The sequence below is a fragment of the Toxotes jaculatrix genome, chromosome 4 (genome assembly GCF_017976425.1).
Source record: "Toxotes jaculatrix isolate fToxJac2 chromosome 4, fToxJac2.pri, whole genome shotgun sequence".
In the NCBI taxonomy this organism is placed as follows: Eukaryota; Metazoa; Chordata; class Actinopteri; family Toxotidae; genus Toxotes; species Toxotes jaculatrix.
The window spans coordinates 9,640,699-9,659,794 of record NC_054397.1 but is presented as its reverse complement, the minus strand read 5'-3'; positions in this window follow the sequence as shown (position 1 = coordinate 9,659,794).

Sequence of the window (19,096 nt, the reverse complement as noted above, 5' to 3'; positions counted from 1 at the left end):
GTAATTTATTCAGTATTATTTACTGGAATACATCCAAAACATACAAAGGAACTCGTGATCCAGAATCAGAAATCCTTTTAATGCAGCTCTTCTGTCTCTGGATCTCCTTGCTCTCTCTGACTGTAACATTGTGGCTGCACACTGTATCATTAACTGACTCTTTATATGGTGCACTTTAACTGAAATGTTCCCTATGAATATCCCTGTTAATTTCCATAAAATGCTGTCTGTATCGCAGATGACTGTCAGATCACTTTGACCCACCATAGCAGCAGAGACCTGTCGCTCTCTCTCACTCTTCCTGTCATCTGGCTCTTTGGCATGGATTTCTTAGTGTAAAGGCCTGTCAAGTCAAAACAAGTAAAAAAGAAAAAAGAAAACAATGTTTTCTATGAGAAGTAATTTACCTGTAACTTGATGACAGTGCATGTGACAAAATTCTGTGAAAATTGAACTTTTCCTTGCTCTGCATATCCTGTTCTGTGACAAATCTTTCCATGGTTGATCTACTATACTGTCTAAACTCTAGACCCCTCTTCACAAACTCATGTCATGTGTCCCGCTATAATTTTGCAAAATGACTTTAAATTTTAGTCAGGGTTGCAACTAATGACCATTTCATTATCAATTATTCAGACAAATGTTTCCATGATTAATCATTAAGTCTTAAATGCCTGAAAAATGCCCGTCATCATTTTCTGAATTGCAGGGAAAAAAATCCTCACATTTGAGGCGCTGGAACAAGTCAATTATTGCTATTTTTGCTTGAAAAATTATCTAAATGATGGATCAATTACCACATTTATCATTATTATAATAGTTTGTGGTTAAATTTTTGTCCATTCACAACTTTTTCTTAAGTATTGTTTGCTTGTTTTTTTTTTTTTTTTTAGCTTGAAAAAAGTTCAGGGATGTACAGGAGTTTAAAGAATAATAAATCTTTACGTCAGTCAGCCACCAGGCTCTGAAGTGCTTTGTACTGACATAACACTGCAGATGGTGGAAGTATATGAAGGTGACCTCAACATTTGCGGCCACACAGATACACAAGCAAGCTTGCCTAAGTCCAAGTACGTGTGTGTGTGTTAAAGACAATACAAGATGCTGATAGTTGAAGGACAGGCTCATCAGCCACAGGGTCCCAGAGAGGGGGATAAGGGAGAAGAGGAGGCCAGGATGGGCCAGAGCAGGGTGTATGAGACAAAAGGAGAAGAGAGAAATGGAACCCAGGTACATGCCCAGGAATAACTCACAGGAGCTACTAGGCCCCCTGCCCAGTCTGCGAGGTGAGAGACCTCTGTGTTGGACCCCAGCCAGCTTAGTGGGGTTCCTGCTCAGACACACGGCTATAACGGAGTCCAGGGATGAAGCTATAGAGAGATGACAGTGTGTGTGTGTGTGTGTGTGTGTGTGTGCGTTTGTGGGTATGAATGTGAGTGTGTATCCTTCACCCTGGCAGACGATGTGTTGGCAGAACATCCCAGCCCACTCTGTCTCTGAGGGCCACAAAGTCCTGCTATCCTAACTCACTCATTTGTTAACCTGCCTCTCTTCTTTGCAGCGTCCTCACTCCCATGCAGAGAGAGGCTACTGCATACATGACCAGTTCCATTCAAAATCACCTCCCTACTTTAATGCTTCACCCCTGGCCACAGCAGACAAGAGACAACCCAGAAACGGAATATTCACTGAAAGCAGTAATTTACACAACAGATTCCACAACATATAGCTCTGTAGCAGCACAGGGACACACAGGCAGGTGAGCTGGTGGCTCTCAGCTGAGCTCAGGTGACGAGCAGATGAGCAGATGAAACAATAAAATGAGATGGGTGAAATATAAATGCACCATTTTATTAGCCTCAGGAGATGCTTAAGTTGCGAACAGTGGGGGAAAGTATCGAAGTACATTGTCCCAAGTACTATACTCATGCACAGCATTGAGGTATTTGCACTTTACTTGAATATTTACATTTCATACAACTTTATACATCTGCTCCACTGAGAAGATATAGAACATTTTGGTCCACTACAATTGTTTGGCAGCTTTTGTTACAAGTTATTTAACAGATGAAGATTTTACACACAAAACATGATGGTCTTGTAAAAAATGATGCAAATGATTGTTTTGTTTAACAAAACAATAAGCAAGCCAGCAGCATATTGTCACATCCAGCTCCTGAGTCAGGCCCTGTTTGTCTGTTCCTCAATACCAGTTTAGTTAGTTTCCTGTTTTACTTTGAAATTACTAACCCCTTTGTCTTTTTTGTAAATTCACTTCCTGTCCTCCTTTGTTTCCCGCCTCTGTGATTACCTGTCTCGCCCCTAATGTGTTGCACCTGTGTCTAATTGTTTCCCCACCTCCTAATGTATTTAAGTCTTGGTCTCCCCTTTGTTCTCTGCCAGATCGTCTTTGTCTGTGTAGTCAATCGTTCCAGCATTTGTTTCTTGTGTTACTCCCTGTGTTTGTTCTTGCGGTTTTTCCCTTTGCCTTACAATTTTGATATCTCTGCCTGATTTTGGACTGACTTTCTGTGTACCGACCCTGTTTGGATTAAAGACCAGCTTTTTGCCTCTTATTCCTGTGTACTGGACTTGTGCATTTGAGTTCCCTTCTGAGCCCTCTCACTTTAAAGAACTCCATCAGTAAAATGCATAAAAAGCATTTTAAAAGCATTTTTAAAGTAAAAGCATTTTGAAGCTAATACATCAAGTAGTCACTGGTTTCAGCATTCCTATCTCATCACACATGAAAGTAAGTCTGCCAATTAATAAGTGGTGAAAACAATTGTTAGTTGCAGCCCTACATAAAAATGTATTGGTAACACTAATCAAAAAAAAAAAAAAAAAAAAGAATTTGTGAAAGTATAACTCTTAGGGGGTCATTTTTCTGCATCATGAATATTTTATAGTACATTTAGCTGGTTATAAACTTTTACTTGAGTAACATTTTCAAAGAAGGATTTTTCTTGTAATGGAGTATTTTCAATGTGTGTTATTTCTTTCTAAGTTTGAAATATCTCATGGGGATATTGAGCAAATGACGTGAAATGTGAGCAAGTGCAAACATGCACACACATGCACACGCATGCACACACACGCACGCACGCACGCACGCACGCACGCACGCACGCACACACACACAGTAACCTTCTCTGTCATTTCTAAGTCTAAACATGAACAATGATGAAAATTTACGAAGGATTTTCTGAGTTCTTCAGACTTTGTGCAGAATTATTGATTTGGGTTTTTTACACACTCCTGTGTGGCATCATCTGAAGGGCACCTTAGCCGGACTTGAATGAGCGATGGTGTCCTTGAGCTTGTGTGTGTGTTTTTTTATGTGTGTGTCATCCACATGGATTGGCATCTTTCCTCTTACTGCTGGCAACCCTTCAGCATGTTAGGGGAATGGACGGGGGTGCCACTGGAGAATGATAAAGTAGTCACAAGGCAGGTCAGTACATTCATTAGCACCATAGCAATATTTGTCAATAAATATGGCTTAATTTGGCAAGGACCTGGCAAACTAGAGCCTAAACGTTCCTCTGCATGTGATGTTTAGAGACAATACTCATGAAGTACTTGAGATGAAAGAGAAACACATCTTTAAACCTTTTGCAATAATTTGATGTTGAAAATAAAACCACTGCAAAACAAATTTACCAGCACAAGTCATGTCATTTCATAGAGATCTGTATGTGTGCTTCTGTGGACTGTCACTGACAGCTCTGATTCATTAAAGGTGAAGGTGGGAGAGAGTACAGTGTACGGGATTTCTAAAGGAGGCGTCCAAGAGCTTTGCACAATCACAGAGAAAACTCAGAGAAGCCGGAGGGAGGAGAGAAAGTGGGAGGGAGCAAAGGAGGAAGACAGGAAGAGTCAGGCCCTCGGACAGCAGGTGAGTGTGTGAAGGCAGGGGATGACAGATGCTTCTGTCAGCGTTCCAACAGTCACCGCTTTGTGGGAGCAGCGCAGATGCCTACACCCCCCCTCTCCCTCCATGCCTTCCATCCCTCTCATCCCTCCCTTCCTCTCGACAGGCCGTGATGTGGGGATAACAAGACAGGAGCAGTCCTCTCAGCAGTAAAGTGACCACACTGGCACGGTACTACATGTGGACAGGGGAGGGGGTGAGGTGATGGAGAGGTCCAGGCCTGGGCCCAAGGCTTGAGGAGGTCTTGGCTGCCGTGGGGGTGGGGTTATAAATGTGGGGGTCAGCAAGTGAGGACAGGGGAAGGGCTCTCTCGCTGGGATGTGGGAACCAGCTGAGACATGGGGTCCGTGGCGGTCCTTCCTGTGCGGAAAGCAGATGTTTTCACTCGGGGGTGTGCCAAGTTTGCAGAGCAACCTTCAGCTGCTTGGAGGTCAGGTCTTTAATAAGGGGGCTGGGCGCGGGACATTTCGGAGGCAAATGCTTCAACTTTGATACAACAACATATTAATTATGATGGTAGACCATAGGGCAGAGGGTTGTAGCGGAACATCCCACCCCACTGGTTTGGAGCCTTCATCAGGCTGACATTAGCCAAGGCTGGCTGGCAGATTTACTGCTGTCCCAGCACTGGTCCTCTTTTTCAACCAGACCTCAGTGATGCAAAGGCAGCAGTTTGGATTGGTTTAAGCATCACTGGCTAACTGTTATGTCGGAGGTGACATCCAAAAGTAACAGTTGTATTTGCATTTAAAACCAAATTGAAAGCTGCTCTGATCTGTATTTTTATGGTCATAATGGATTAAATGACTATATATAATCATTTATATATTTATAAGAGTCACTTATTGTGACAGACCCACAGAGACTTATCACCTGGCTCCCCACTTATCCTCAACTGTAAGCACTTTTTTCAATATTAATTTTATGGGCATTTTATGTGAGAGAGAAATGGGGAACAAGATACAAACAAGGTCCTTGGTCCTTAATATTGTACTCATATTCACCAAGTGGCCAGAAACATGACTTGAAATAAATGATAACATTGCTCTGTTTTGTTATTTGTCAGAATAACTTTCTAAGGTAGTTACACTGCCCCCATGTGGCTAAAAATCTGTTATTGGATTTAAGAAATATTTGTAATATTTGTAAGGTAAAGTGACCCAGGTAAAAAGAAACAATTGGCTCAGTTGTCATTCCTAGAATAATCATAGTTTTTGTGTTTGTAGCCCTGCATGAAATAGCAGAGGGTAAATGTAAATGAGTATCTGGTGTAGAAAAAGTTGTTCTAAGTTTGTTTTGGAGTCTAACTTCAGCATCTTAGTCAAAAGCTTTAAAAGCAGAAACTTATTTTACAGCTACCATTGCAGAACCATGTTCTTCACCTCTACTGTTTTTCTAAGTGTGTTAGTAAAGGACATTTTGAAAAGCTGCTAGGCTGCATGAAATAGGACAATTAGTGGAACCGGAGGGAACAGAGGGGATTGTGGGGGATCATGGCAGGTTGAAAACGTAAAATCAGCACATTAGCTTTATAAGGGCGTCAGAATATAGGATGATCAGGGGATCATTGGACCCATGGGGAACCAAAGGGAATCCAGTATGTACCAAGCTGAGTGGAAGGAAAAACCAGGGCACCGCTGACAGAAAAACCTCCCTTATCAAAGATTCAGTTAGAGAAGGAATGATGTTGCTTAATTCCCACAGAAAATAAATTTATACCTTGGCATGAACACTGTAAAATTCTGTAAGTATGTGTTGCCATTTGCAAATAAGTCTAATGCTAACATACATTTTGCTAATGAGTTTAGTATTAGAGTCACAAATGAACAGCTTTCATCAAATCAAACTTTTCTGTCTAAAGTTTAGTTTCAAAGTCATTCACAAATCTGACCATCATTTCACCTAATCAGAGAGAAGAGAGAGAGAGAGAGAGAGAGAGAGAGAGAGAGAGAGAGAGAGAGAGAGAGAGACGCCCATAACAGTTCTACCTGAAACCTCCCTATGTCATGCTCTGATCTATTGCCTACCATGTCCTGGTATGGACCTCACGTCTCCTTCCCTTTTTAAACCCACCTCAAACAGAGCACAAATTAGTCAGGTTCTTCCCCCCTCTTGCTGCAGCCTCTCCCAGTCGCAGGGCTAATGCAGAGGAGCACTAGCCTTGGGTAGCAGGGGTTCTCTCTATGCTGAATTATAAATCAAAGAGCACTTACATGAAACCACTTGCTAATTACATGTTCACTTTGCTCCTTTTTCTCCTTACCATGTCACTTTGTACTGGCTGTGATCACTGGGAGGTAGGGAAAGGTACAGAAACCTATAACAGGCTTTGGGATAATCATGTCTAAGTGACCTAGCGAAGATGATAGCACTTATTTTCCTGTGATTAGGCTACCATGTGTTTCATTGATGTTAATGCCCACCACTTGCTCACACTTTGGGTTCTGTCCTTGATGTGTGCTCCCCAGCTAATACACCCAGAATAGAGGCCAAACTGCATGCAGCTTTTGTGTCTCATCTGTGCTGTACCTTCAGCTTAAGATATTTTTATCTGCAAAATCCCTCCTCTCCCGCACTGTATTTGTGACTTCCTCATCCCCTTCATGTCCTCTGAGTGTCATTCTCCTCCCCCCCCATCTGCGAGGCTGGCCAATTTATCACCAGCCGAAGGAGGGCCTTCACTTTGTCTGTTTCCGAGGTTCTCCCGCCATAAGCTGCTCTCCTAATGAAAGGGGGTGCTGCGTCCCGGACAGTCCACAGAGATTTGAGGGGGCAAGAAGTCCAGTTCCAAGCCCAACTTGGGGAGGTAATTACCCCTCTGGTGGACCGCTGAGAGCAGCCCTGCCAACCGGCCAGAGCAACTCACACAATGTGGACTTTCACTTATAGGCCCATGGCCTGGCCCCCATCGTTAGGAAGGCCCCTGAAGCTGGATGTCACCTGACCCGGATGGGGGTGATGCGAAGGGGTCGACTCAGCACGCCTTGGCTTGGGTAGCCGGCATTGGCGAAAGGATCAGAGGACTGGTGCCAAACTCAGCGGAGGAGAGGAGAAAATGGGGAGATGGAAGAGGAGGGGCTTTGACAGGAAGAGGAATGAACTGTCAGGGAGAGATAAATAACGAGGGGAAAGCGGGCAGCAGGTGACCCGCGGCAGGGCTGCCTCGTAGGGACAGTGACTGGCTGACCTCCGGTCTGCCTCTCGCAGGGGCCACCCACTGGTCACCTGCATCTGCACTGTCACATCACTCGAAAGGCTGGGGGTTTATACCCAAAACTACGGACAACAGAGAAGTAGAGATCATAATCCCCAGCAGACAGCTTTTAAAAAAAGAAATGCAATGTTGATGAGTTTGGCCAGAGGAGGAGCTTTAGGTCAAGGAATTGGAGGACACACACACACACTTTGTTCTGGACATTTTTTTTCCTATTTGTGGCCCATATTCCACAAACTGCTTTGACAGGACTAAGAGGACCTTATTCATTTCCTGGCACTGGTGTAAAGTAGCATTTACTCAAGCATTGTACAAATTTGAGGATCTTTTGTTTCAGAGAGAGTTTCCATTTTATGCCCTTTTGTAATTCAACTTGGCTTTAGTTACTAGTTACTTTGCAGATTACAAATTTACCTAAAGAACATAAAATAATCTTGTGAAATATGACGCCTTATTAAACATGACATTATATAAATATATACCTTATAAAATAGTTAAAATTAGCTACACCTCAATGAGCTGCAACTGTAAAATGCTGCTAACAATTTCTTGCATCATAATTAATCGTCCAATAACAGTGTAACACACACAGGGGGCATATTTTTAAATTATGAAGACTTTTACAATTGACACTTTAAATACATTTTTCTAATAATACTTTTGTTTAAGTGACATTTTCAGTGCAGGTGTTTTACATGTGATGGGTTGTTATATTCTTCCAAAATTATCCTGCTAAAGCCAGTGTTAAATTTTGTTTTGTAACCAATCATAACCAGTTGTTGAGGGATTCTGGGGGATTATGGTCAGAGATTCAGCCCTTTTTCAACATGACTGTCACGCTTGTCACGATTGTGTATTTCAAACAAAGTATTGACTAAAAATATAATTTTCAAAACTCTTCCCATCCAAACAATCCCCCAAAACTGGTAACATTGAAAAGAAAAATTACACTGACTTTATCCAAGCGATAAGCTGATATTTCTAGAACTGAGGGTCCATAAATTTAAGAGCTAACTTATTCTGAAAAAAAACTCCCTCTGGCTGTTTTTTTAACCTCCTCTTCTACTTTTTTTCATCATGAATCAGTGTCTGAGTTTCTAATGTAATTTACTTCAGTGAGATGCCCGGGATGCCCATCATTCTCTCTATCTGTTCCTGGTGGTATTGATCCTCTTCTCTGACCAATTTGAGATCTGCCTCCACAGGAGCTGTTGCATCCATGTCTGCACCACTGGACCAAACCCAGGGTAGGTCCAGCCACAGCAGCACTTCTTCACTTATGGTATCAAATGAATTGTATCTTTTGGATAGCCAGGATAATGTAATTTGTAATTTGATAACTGTGATGCAGCTTTTGGTCAGGCCCTCAGTGTGCTTGGGGCTGAGTGCCACAAACGGGAAAGAGAAGTCTGAAAGTTGAAAGAATGACAAACTGGTGCATTATTGATTTTTCATGGGATTCATTGACAATCACAGTGCCCAGCTGTTTTAGGACATTGTTTAGCTGTTTGGTTTTTTTTTCAATAACATAATTATGTATTCATGATAGGTGTTTTTTTTAAGGATTTGAATGAATTTGAATTTGTGGCTTGGTGGAGAGAAGCAGACAAGCTCAGGAAGTCTGAAAGCATTGAGAAACAGACTAACCCATCGTTTTGGTCTTTTAAATTGGGTTTGTTGAAAATAACAAAGGTATGGCATGTTGCCTGATTTATTCTTTATCATTTGCCACATTATTTATTTGTTCAATAAATGTCAGGGGTGCTTCTTTTTCTGAATACTGCCACTCTTATTTTTAAAATTGGCCTCTTAATTAAAAAAAAAAATCCTGTTATTTTTCTATAACATTTTGGAAGGTTCTTGAAATGTCTTTATTGTAAAAGGTGTCAGCAAAGAAGCAATTTAAAGGAGCAGACTTGAGATTAATTAAATTTGATGGGTCACACTGAGTAATCTGATTTCCTGTTGGATCAATGCAAGAGGATCCAGGAGAATTGTAGCATTAGCTTGGCTCACATTCATAGTCTTGATTAGACTGTAGTTTGTGGTCTGATGGGGCCCCTGGGAAACAGTGGCTCACTACTGTAAGACAAGAGGACCCAGTAGAGAAGTTTATGATTGTGTGTGTGTGTCTGTGTGAAAGAGAGGTGAAAGAGAGAAAGTGTGTGTGTGAATGGGGCTGTGTGCACCCCTCCAAACATATCTTTGCCCAAGGCAGTCAAATGAACCCTATCCCATAATAGTCACGGTTCTGGCCTGAAGAGAGGTGACAGCAGGCCAGGCCCGAGTCGTCATGGCGATGGCCCATGCAGAAAGTCGATACTTGGAGAGAAGGGGAATTGAGGGGAGGGAGCAGAGCAAGGGTTGAAGGAAGAGCAGATCAATTTTGCTGTTTGATCTTGCACAGGCTCTGAATAAATGTATATTTTAAGATGTCTTTTTTTCCTCTCTCTGCACAAACATTGACATTCTTCATGTTGATTCTTGACTTTTGTGGATAGAGACTTGATTTTATCCAACATCTTGGACTTGTTATTCCTGCAGTGGTTTTCCTGTACTTCTGCAGCCGGGCTAAGATGGCTCGGCATGGGCAGGGCACTGAAGGTTGCGGCCACGACGCAGGCACGCTTCTCTTGGTTGGCTGCTGCACAAACACAGACAGCAACTATTCTGGCCACTGTCCACCACCACACACACACACACACACCTCTTCATGGCATCCGCACCCAGCCAAAGTCATCTGGACCCACACTGGACCACTGTCAAATAACACTTTTCTCTTCGTCAGTGACTCCTTCACTCCTGACCACACAGCCATGGATACTTCAATGCACATTGTGTTTGGTCAGAACACACACTTTACCTGCTTCTTGCTTACACTTGAAGCTCAAGACACATGCAGGAGAAAAGACAAACATTATTTTTTTATTCAAAGCACACTGATGCAAGAGTGATGTAAAATCCTCCAATGCTCGGATAGTGCCAAATACCAGTGCACAAATGGTAAACAGTGTTGCGTTTGGTTGCGTTCGGCTCCTGCGGTGCTATCAGACAAATTGAATGAATGTTGATGTTACTGTAAAACATAAAAGGCCTCCAAGCCTGACAGTATGAATGGTCAGAAGAACAGGACTTTTCATTGTATTAACTGTCACAAAATTATTGCTGTTTACTGACTTATACACTTTAAATAGTCACGACAAGCCTAGATTTGCTTTTATACTTTTCCTGTCTGGCCATAGGAAGGTTAGTTTTTAGTTCATAGAGACATTCATGGTCTCTGGGTTTAAAATATACCCTCCACAAAGTGCCAAGGGTCTTGGAGGATTTGGCCCATTTACAGCCCTCCCCTACTCCTCCTACTACGTGGCTATCCATGCTACATCCCTCCATCCCTGAAGTCCTTCTTGTCCTTGATCTGGTTTAAATAACAGGCACTGCTGCCATAATTATGATTTTATCTCATTTAACATCGCTGGATTAAAGTGTTTCAAGGTTGGACAGATTGGAAATAAAGAGGGATTTGAGCGAGAGTTAATGAATTATGCCGACTGGACATTTGTCTAAATTATTTATAGTCTGTATGATATTAAAGCTACGTGGTGATTAGCAATTTAAATGTCTTGAGGGGGAGTTTTATTATGTTCTATATAGGGTAAGTAAAACAAAAAATAAAACTGCTACTTGTCAGGCCATGCCTCTGTAATGTGTGTTCAAAAGGCATATTTATTCCCTCGTTGCTTCAGATGCATAAATTATGTAACTGACTGGGTGTGAAACAGTTTTATTTGCTGAAATGCATCACAAGTGCTGCAACATTCAATGCAAGATCAAATAAAATTACATAAGTTAAAGGAAAATGAAATCCCAACAGTGGCACTGTGTGGTACTGACTGTGGCACTTCTCTTCAGGTTTTTTTTTCTTTTTTTTTAGGGTTTTAAGATTAAATTTTTGTAATTTTCTTACCACAGAAACAAAGATCAGATATCTGTTGCCTACATAAATAACACACATATATAATAGTGCACAAATTCTCATTTTAATGTGACATTAAATGACAAAATCCATGATCCAAAAATAAAGAAAACGTTCTTTAATATATGGTCTAAGAAGAAATGGGAAGTAAAGTACAAGCACCTAAAACTGTACATCAGTACTTACTACTGTCAACACACAACACTAAAGTATGCCTATATTTTCAGTTAAAAACACACAAAAGCATTTTTTTCATCTGTAAGTCAAACTCCTTAAATATACAATATTTGTGGATTTGACTGAAATTTATTTGTCCTCAAAACTTAAGGATTGTTCCTTTAATCTGTATTTCACTTTGTCAGTAGCAATACCTCCAGAGAATGGGGGTAAGTATGTATGTGTGAGTGTGTGTGTTTTATTCCACCAAAAGACTTAAATCTCTTGAGCAATTGAATTTTAAAGCAAGGTAATAAAACTGAATGATCCGCACCTAGAGGAATATTTGACATACAGAGAAAACCGGGTGCTTATGGGATTCCACTCTGTCAATATGGATCTTAATACCACTCAGCCTTTCCATTTTATGTAGGCTCAATGTGTGTGTGCGCGCGCACGTATGAGTGTGTGAGTGCATGCAATTTCTCCCCCTTTCTGGGAAGGACTCTCTACAAGTGTATACATTTTGTATTCTACTGTTCACAGCTTAGCGTGTGTGTTTGTGTACTTCTCTCTGTGTGTGTTTGTGTACTTCTGTGTGTGTGTGTGTGTATATGATCCTCTTAGGAGCTGCAGTGGACCATAGTGTGCGACCTGCACCGGCCCCCGGCAGCAGACTGTGAGCTAATAACACAGCAGAGGGGCCTGCAGGACTGCCTGTGTGTCGGCCCCTGTGCACCGCAGTACCGACGTGCTGCAGCTCTCCCCTGCCTGACCCCCTGACCTCGGCCTGAGCTAATGAGCAGGTAGGACGGCTGAGCTGGGGCCTTGTAGCAGCTGAGCTTTACTCCAGGTTCCAGATGAGGACATTCGTCCTCATCCCCGAAAGAATGTGAAGGAGGCAGCTCAGAATGAATGTTTTAGCCTAAAAATCACAAGAGGCTTGCAGGTAAACATGCAAAATCACAAGGGCCGTGCACATGCACACACACAGCACACACACATATACAGAGGACAGCTGCATTAATAATTCACTAACATTAATTATGACATGCCTGTATCTCAGTTTGGTGCCATTGCTGAGGGCATGTTAATGTGACTATGTCTGTGAAGACCACCCCTTCCTTTTCTTTCTCTCTCCATCCTTTTCCCCCTTCATGGGACCAGCCACTGCTACCAGCCAGACTTAGCCACAGGGACCTAATTAACACAACATAAATTATGGGATGCTGATAAAGCAGTCACTGGTGCCATCGCAGGGCAGCACGCTGCTGTGCCGGCTTTCACTGTCCACACAGCAGACGTGGCCGACTGTGTTTACTTGGTAGAGTTGGTCTATTTTGCTTGCTTGCAGAGATGTGGGAACCAGATGTGTGTGTATGTGTGTGTGTGTGTGTGTGTGTGTGTGTGTGTGTGTGTGTGTGTGTGTGTGTGTGTGTGTGTGTGTGTGTGTGTGTGTGGGTGTGTGTGTGTGTGTGTGTTATGTTCATCTATGTCAGGCCAATGCCATCTCAGTAAGGGTGTGATTAACTCTAGCCTGGCAGTTCACTGAGGCTGTGCTAATTACTGCTCCACACCTTTTAATAATTTCAGTGCAGACTGGCCATCCCTCCATTTTTAATTTTTAATTAAAGGTTTTATAAGGCTTTAGGCAATTATTCTTACAAAACAATAATAAAAGAAGTTGTCAATTCTGAATATAAATCATAAAGAAGGTATATTTTTTTTTTATTTGCTTGTTTTTCAGTGGAATAGTTCTCATATCTGTCTGTTACTATCGCGGGGCTATTTCTCAGCTGGGTGTGGTGACTTCGAGGAGTGTTCGCTCATTGCCTGGCAACCTCACAATGACGACAAGACTCCAAGAAGTCACTGCACCAAGCCAAAAAAAATTATCCAGACAGACAGATTCACTTTTTTAAAAAAAAAGTGTTTAAACATTATGTCTATGCAGTTTCCAAAAGATTTTGTTAATGTTCCTCTGGTCTAAACATTTTTCACTCTATGCAGTCTACACACAGTTCCAGTGATTTTGCTTGTCAGCCTTTATTAACCCAGTAGCCATTCTGAGCAGATGTCGAACCTGTGTGCAATGCTCATAATAGATGTCAAAGCATAAACACAATGTAATATTCAACTCACACAATTTCTTTTTCTCATTTGCTGCCATGGAGAACACCAAGGTTGGCTGTCTTGGGTTTATGGGGAGAAAATCAACCCGCTGATAAATCTCTGAGTAAGGAAAAACATGCAGTGTGGTATCCAGTCCAAAAAAGTATAGGCATTTTTAGTTGTCTTGCTCCTGTCTCCCCCTCCCCTTCCTCTGATGGAGATGCCTGAGCATGATATGGAAGGAGGGACATGGGCCGTAAAGGATGACTGATGTTCTTGGATTTTAATGAACAGTGAATATCTGTATTGTATGTGTACATAGAGACACTCACCTACATAGTTAGAAGCTTGTTTTCTTGGACAGTGAACAAGTGTGCCTCTCAAACACTTGACTGCAACAACAGGAAGGCCCTTAGCTTAAACAAACTGCTATGTAGGTCCGAGATGTTTGAATGTGTCATTGAACAAACACATCAATCCACCCTGGAAACACGGTGGCAGTGTTCCTTTGTGGGTTTATTGGACACACACTGAAACCTCGCCATTCTTGGTAATTTCCTGTGAAGCTTGTCTTGCTGTTGAAAATGTAATATAAAAGGAAAGAAATCCCTTGCGGTGTGTTCCACAGGCTTTTGCATCCTCACAGTCCTTTTTCCAAGTGTCCGTTTTAACTTGACCCCTAAAACAAAACGCCATTTCACTCTCAAAAACATATTAATGTTGCAGCAATGGAAGGGGAATTCACAGTGAAATCAGAATGGACCAAACAACCATGTGTGCACTCCCTTGAAAATACTTCTAAACTGATGTTGAACAGTTCAGCACCAAGGGAAACATGTTAGATTACTGCGTTTTAGAATTCCCCACTATGGAAGAAATGGGATTCACTGACCGGTAAAATTATGTCTCCAGAAAGTGATTTTTTTTTTTCCTGAGCCATTTCACTCCTCAGCAGAACGACTGACAGTGAAAATTTCAATTCATGAAACAAACACAGAGGGAACGGGCCAATAACGTATATCAGGTATTATAGAAAAGTGTGGTGAGTAGTGTCTGGAGAGCTGGTTGACAGAGGAGTTGTCTCCTTGTCTGTCATAAGCTTATAGTACAAATACATTAAAGGCAGTGCATGAAATTGCAAACACAGCTGCCAATGGCGAAAAAGAAAAAAAGTGTTGGAAATAACATGGCATATTATGAAAGTGGAAATGCATTTTTATTTGAGGAGATTATCATTACCAGCCTATTTTATTTATCCTTTATCATAACATACATTTATAGTAACAAAAATAAATGCATAACTGTGCATAACGTGCATAACTTCCCTGCTCTGCACTCACAGGCACACGTGGCAGTTAAAAACTGCTGGCAGTGTTGGTTTTGCAGTCCTCCCAAGGATGTGGGCAGCTCTCCCAGAATCCAGTGTGCCAGGGGCAGACCTGAGGTGACCCATCAGTGCACCCTGTCCGCGACAGCAGGGAGCCATTCAAAGTGGGCACTGGAAGCCTGACCCTTGGGTGAGAGTGGCCATGGATCAAGGCTTTGAGGATGCAGAGGCCCCGAACAGGCAACACGAAGAGTGGATTCTTGTCAAAATCTTGCATTTATGTTCTTTTTCACTGTTTGGCATTTGAGGAACATGATTCCAGACCTCTGAATAGCTGTTCACATCTTTTTTTTCACATTTATTAACCCAGCAAGGCCTCATGACATGTCAAAATCTCTTTTCAAGAGTGTCTGGCAAGACAGCAAGTTACAGACAAACAACATAAGACATAACGTATGTCATTTTCACCCTTAAAACAGCCTAAGTGGAACCTTAAAAACAAACCAGGAGCTGTCTGAAAATATTAACATGACCTTTTTTTTTTCAAATTTTCTTTTTCCTTGATGGAAAAACAACTGAGCCAAAAGTTTGGTTGACATTGATGCAGGTAATGCAGCTATACAGGTTGCTGTCAGTCAACTTACAAAGATAACAACTCTCAAAACAGCATATTTCATAGATTTACAAGGCAAAGTAAAGGCTTCTACAGTGTCTGTGTTACCAGAAAATAACAAAGGCAGGACATATATGTGAGTTTCTCCTCTCCAAACACAAAACCTCTAACATGAGTATAATGATGAAATGAAAGCAAAATTTAGTTTGGTTTTCAGGCTATTTTAAGTTAGCATGACAATTATACACGCGTCATTGAATATGCCACTGCACCACAATGAAGTCAAGCCAATAAGGATGGAAGCAGTTCTTGGATGATTAGCTGCAATTTCTGGTGCTGGATGTTTTTTGGGAGCCTTGAAAAATACAATAATAATATTGAAAAAAGTCTGAGTGTTGGGAGCAAGCCTAGGAGTATATGGAGAGAAGAAACAGAGTAGACAGCGAGGCAGTGGTCGATAAACTAAGACAAGATGAGAATGGAAGTCTGGAGCCATCTGTTAACTTCCAGCACTTGAGGAGACAAACCTCAGCCGTAGTTAATGTAGACATGTTGGGGACCAGCAAAGAGAGACAGTGGACTTAAACAACATTACGGGCGTGATCGCCAGTTCTGAGAAATAAAGTGAACGAAACAGTGGGCTAATGAGCCATGAAAAGATAGAACCCACAGGCACCAAACATCTCTGCCAAAAAAAGAAGCAAGTAAATAAACGGGAGGGGGAGGGACAAACAAAGGCTATTTCAGCGGCTCTTGGCTCTGGAGGAGAATCAGGCAGTGCTCAGGTAGGCTTGTTCTCTGTTTATCCGAGAACAACAGAGAAATGGGCTGAGGTGTGTTCCTCCAGGTGCATTGTGGGCATTGCCCACGGATGCGCTGTTTGATTTGCGCTCGGCCTTGCTGTTGTGCTTGTCTGTGAGCTCTTGACATGTGCACTGCCGCATGAATAATTGAGGCCTCGCACGCAGTCAGGGTCCAGCAAGCACTGCTTGCTCTCTCTCTCTTTCTCTTTCTCTTTCCCTCAGTCCTCCTCTTTCTTTCTCCCCCTCTCTCAACCCTCCCTTAGTCTCTTTGTCTCACTTTTCTTTCAACTGGACTCAGCCAGTCCTTGACAGACTCTGTCTTGAAGATATTGTGGCACCATAGTTTTAGTGAGATTATAACTGAGCCAAATAATACGTTGTCCTCTGTCACCCATTACTTCTATTTTCCAGTTAGTGGCCTCCTGCTAAAAACCTGAACTCTCTCCTGATTTTATCCTGCTGACCTGGGCGAGCTCCTGAACCAAAGTAATGTTTGTAGTTATAAGAATCTGTGATGCTTGTTAAGAATGAACAGATTTATTAGCACAGAGTTTTAATCTCCCAAAAAAATCGACATGTGAAATGCATCTCTTTGATTAAAAATATATCAAAACATTTTCAATATGGTGTCCATATGTCCCTGTAAATTATGTCCTTGGCCTTGTTCAGTACTTTTTCAGCTGCTTTGACTGACACACGCTTGGCAGGTACTCCCGTTGAGTCCATACCAGAGGTCTAAGCCGGAGTGTGAGATAAAGAAAAAAAGCCGTACCTGGGTCAGACTGTTGATGAAGACATGCTAAATCAATGAGAAAAGACTGGAGGATATGAGAATATATGAGAGGTCTGTCTCTCTGTATCTCCCTCCCACTCTCTGTCTCCCTCCCCTCGCTTTTTGCTTCATACTCAGGCCAGTACAGTTATCAGCCCCAGCAGATAAACAAGTCTGGCTGCCAGATATAACTCCAATATGTGAAACTCAATCATAAGTCCGGAAACCGGCTGGGAATATGAACGGAGGAAAGAGGAAAATGAAAGCTGCCATGCCCACAGGGCAAAACCCAAGGTCCCTTTTGGCAAAGTAAAACTCCCTCTCTTCCCTCTTTTCTATCACTTATTTATCTTAGAAAGTCAAAAAAATCACCATGCAGCAAACCTTTTTTCTAACCCCCCTTTAAATTTTTTGTGAACATGCTCTCACCAGTTTTTATAGTAGATAGTGGAGAAGATGTGCTTGGTGTCTTCATTCTTGAGTTCAGGACACTGATAGCTGTAGGGTACACGTTTCTGAAGTCTTCTTCACTCTCCATCTTTTGCCAGTAGGATCTCTGTGATTTCCACTTGTCAGTGAGGGCCAGTCATGCAGAGGGGATGGGACCTGTGCATCAGAGGGAAAAAGAAAACTTAAAGGGAGGAAAAAAAAAAAAACAAGTGTGTGTGTTGAAGGGGGGGACTAGCTTTGACTGGACTCACTCATGCTTTGACATTGATGGCCCTGGGAGAGGAGAATAGGACCGGCTACCCCAGAGGACCATAGATAGAGGGAGAGAGGGAGGGAGATAGAGGAGGGGAGGGGGTGAACTGCCAGAGGCTGCTCTCGGCTTTGAAGCGGCGACTAGAAAGGGCTGAGGGCACCGTTAGCCCCCTTGAAGTGGTTTCAGCACTTGTCACTCTTTCGGGCATCGCCTGGAGCTGTGGACAGCTCTGCTCTTTCAGGATGAGGTCCCACAATGGACTCTGCAGCGCTGATGCTCACCTTGATGTGGTGACTTGGATCAATAGTCAGACCAGTGAGCCACTGGCACCAGCATGTTGTGATGTTAAAAAGTAGCTGAAGTGCTTCTCAATGCCTGAGTGCTGGGCAAGGGAGAGGAAGCAGTTCCTGACAAGATCATTTCAGCAGCACACGGCAGGCTACAAAGTGCTGGAAAGCCACAATGGATCAAACTGTAAAAAGGTGTTTTGTGAAGGGATGAAAATGATAGAGAAATGAAAACAAAACAAAATGAAAATCACCTTTTATATTAAAAAAGATCAAATGATTGTAGTGGTGTCACTTGTATTGACAAAAACACTGATCACTAGAGTGCAGTTTCCCTTCAGCTCTACTGAGAATTTTACTGTCTTTCAACTGACTGTTTTGCTTTTACGGTCCACAACTTTACTGTTTTGGTTGACCCTCACCGCTCTCATCGGTGTCATTGTCAGATGTATGCAGGCAGCTGTTTCATCAGAAGAGCTCTAAAACCCCACTGTACACTTCCTGCACAGCACCAAACAGCAGACTGACAAATTAGCAGCTAGCTGGTGAACATAGTGGAGCATTTTGCGGCTTAAGGCCCAGATATTTCCTTCAGGAAAACATAACAGAGCTAAAACAGAGCTCCGTATCTGCTGGATGTGTCAGTTGGCAACTGCTTGCTAACAAGTTCGCCATGTCAACCTAAAAACCTAATAAGTCAATTTATTTCTGATGCCCTCATGTTCCAAAAATCACTTAATGCTCATTTGTAAATTTAAAAAAAAATCTGCTGTTACTCTGTAATTTTTTCATTGGTTAAAAGTCATAATTCACAAGATATACACCCAGTAATCCAATTCAGCAGGTGGGCCATAAATTCTACCTTTGCAAAGATTCATGTTCAGTTCAGTTTTGTTTGACACAGCCAGAGAGGTGTTAATTGAAATACTGTATACACTTATTATTGAGGTTGTAGTTTCCAGTGTTGGAAACTACAGTGTTGAACTGGATTACATTATATTGAGAAATGTTTCTAATGTTTTTCCAACTTCATTTAAAATAGAATATTAAAAACACAATTCAATATAATGTCGTTCAGTACACCACCACCACTAACTACTGTATGACAAGAAAAAAAAAACCCCACAGTTGAATTAACACCTCTTGAAAAGTTTTGTAAAAAACTGGTGAATTTAAGTTTCATAAAGGTAGAATATGCA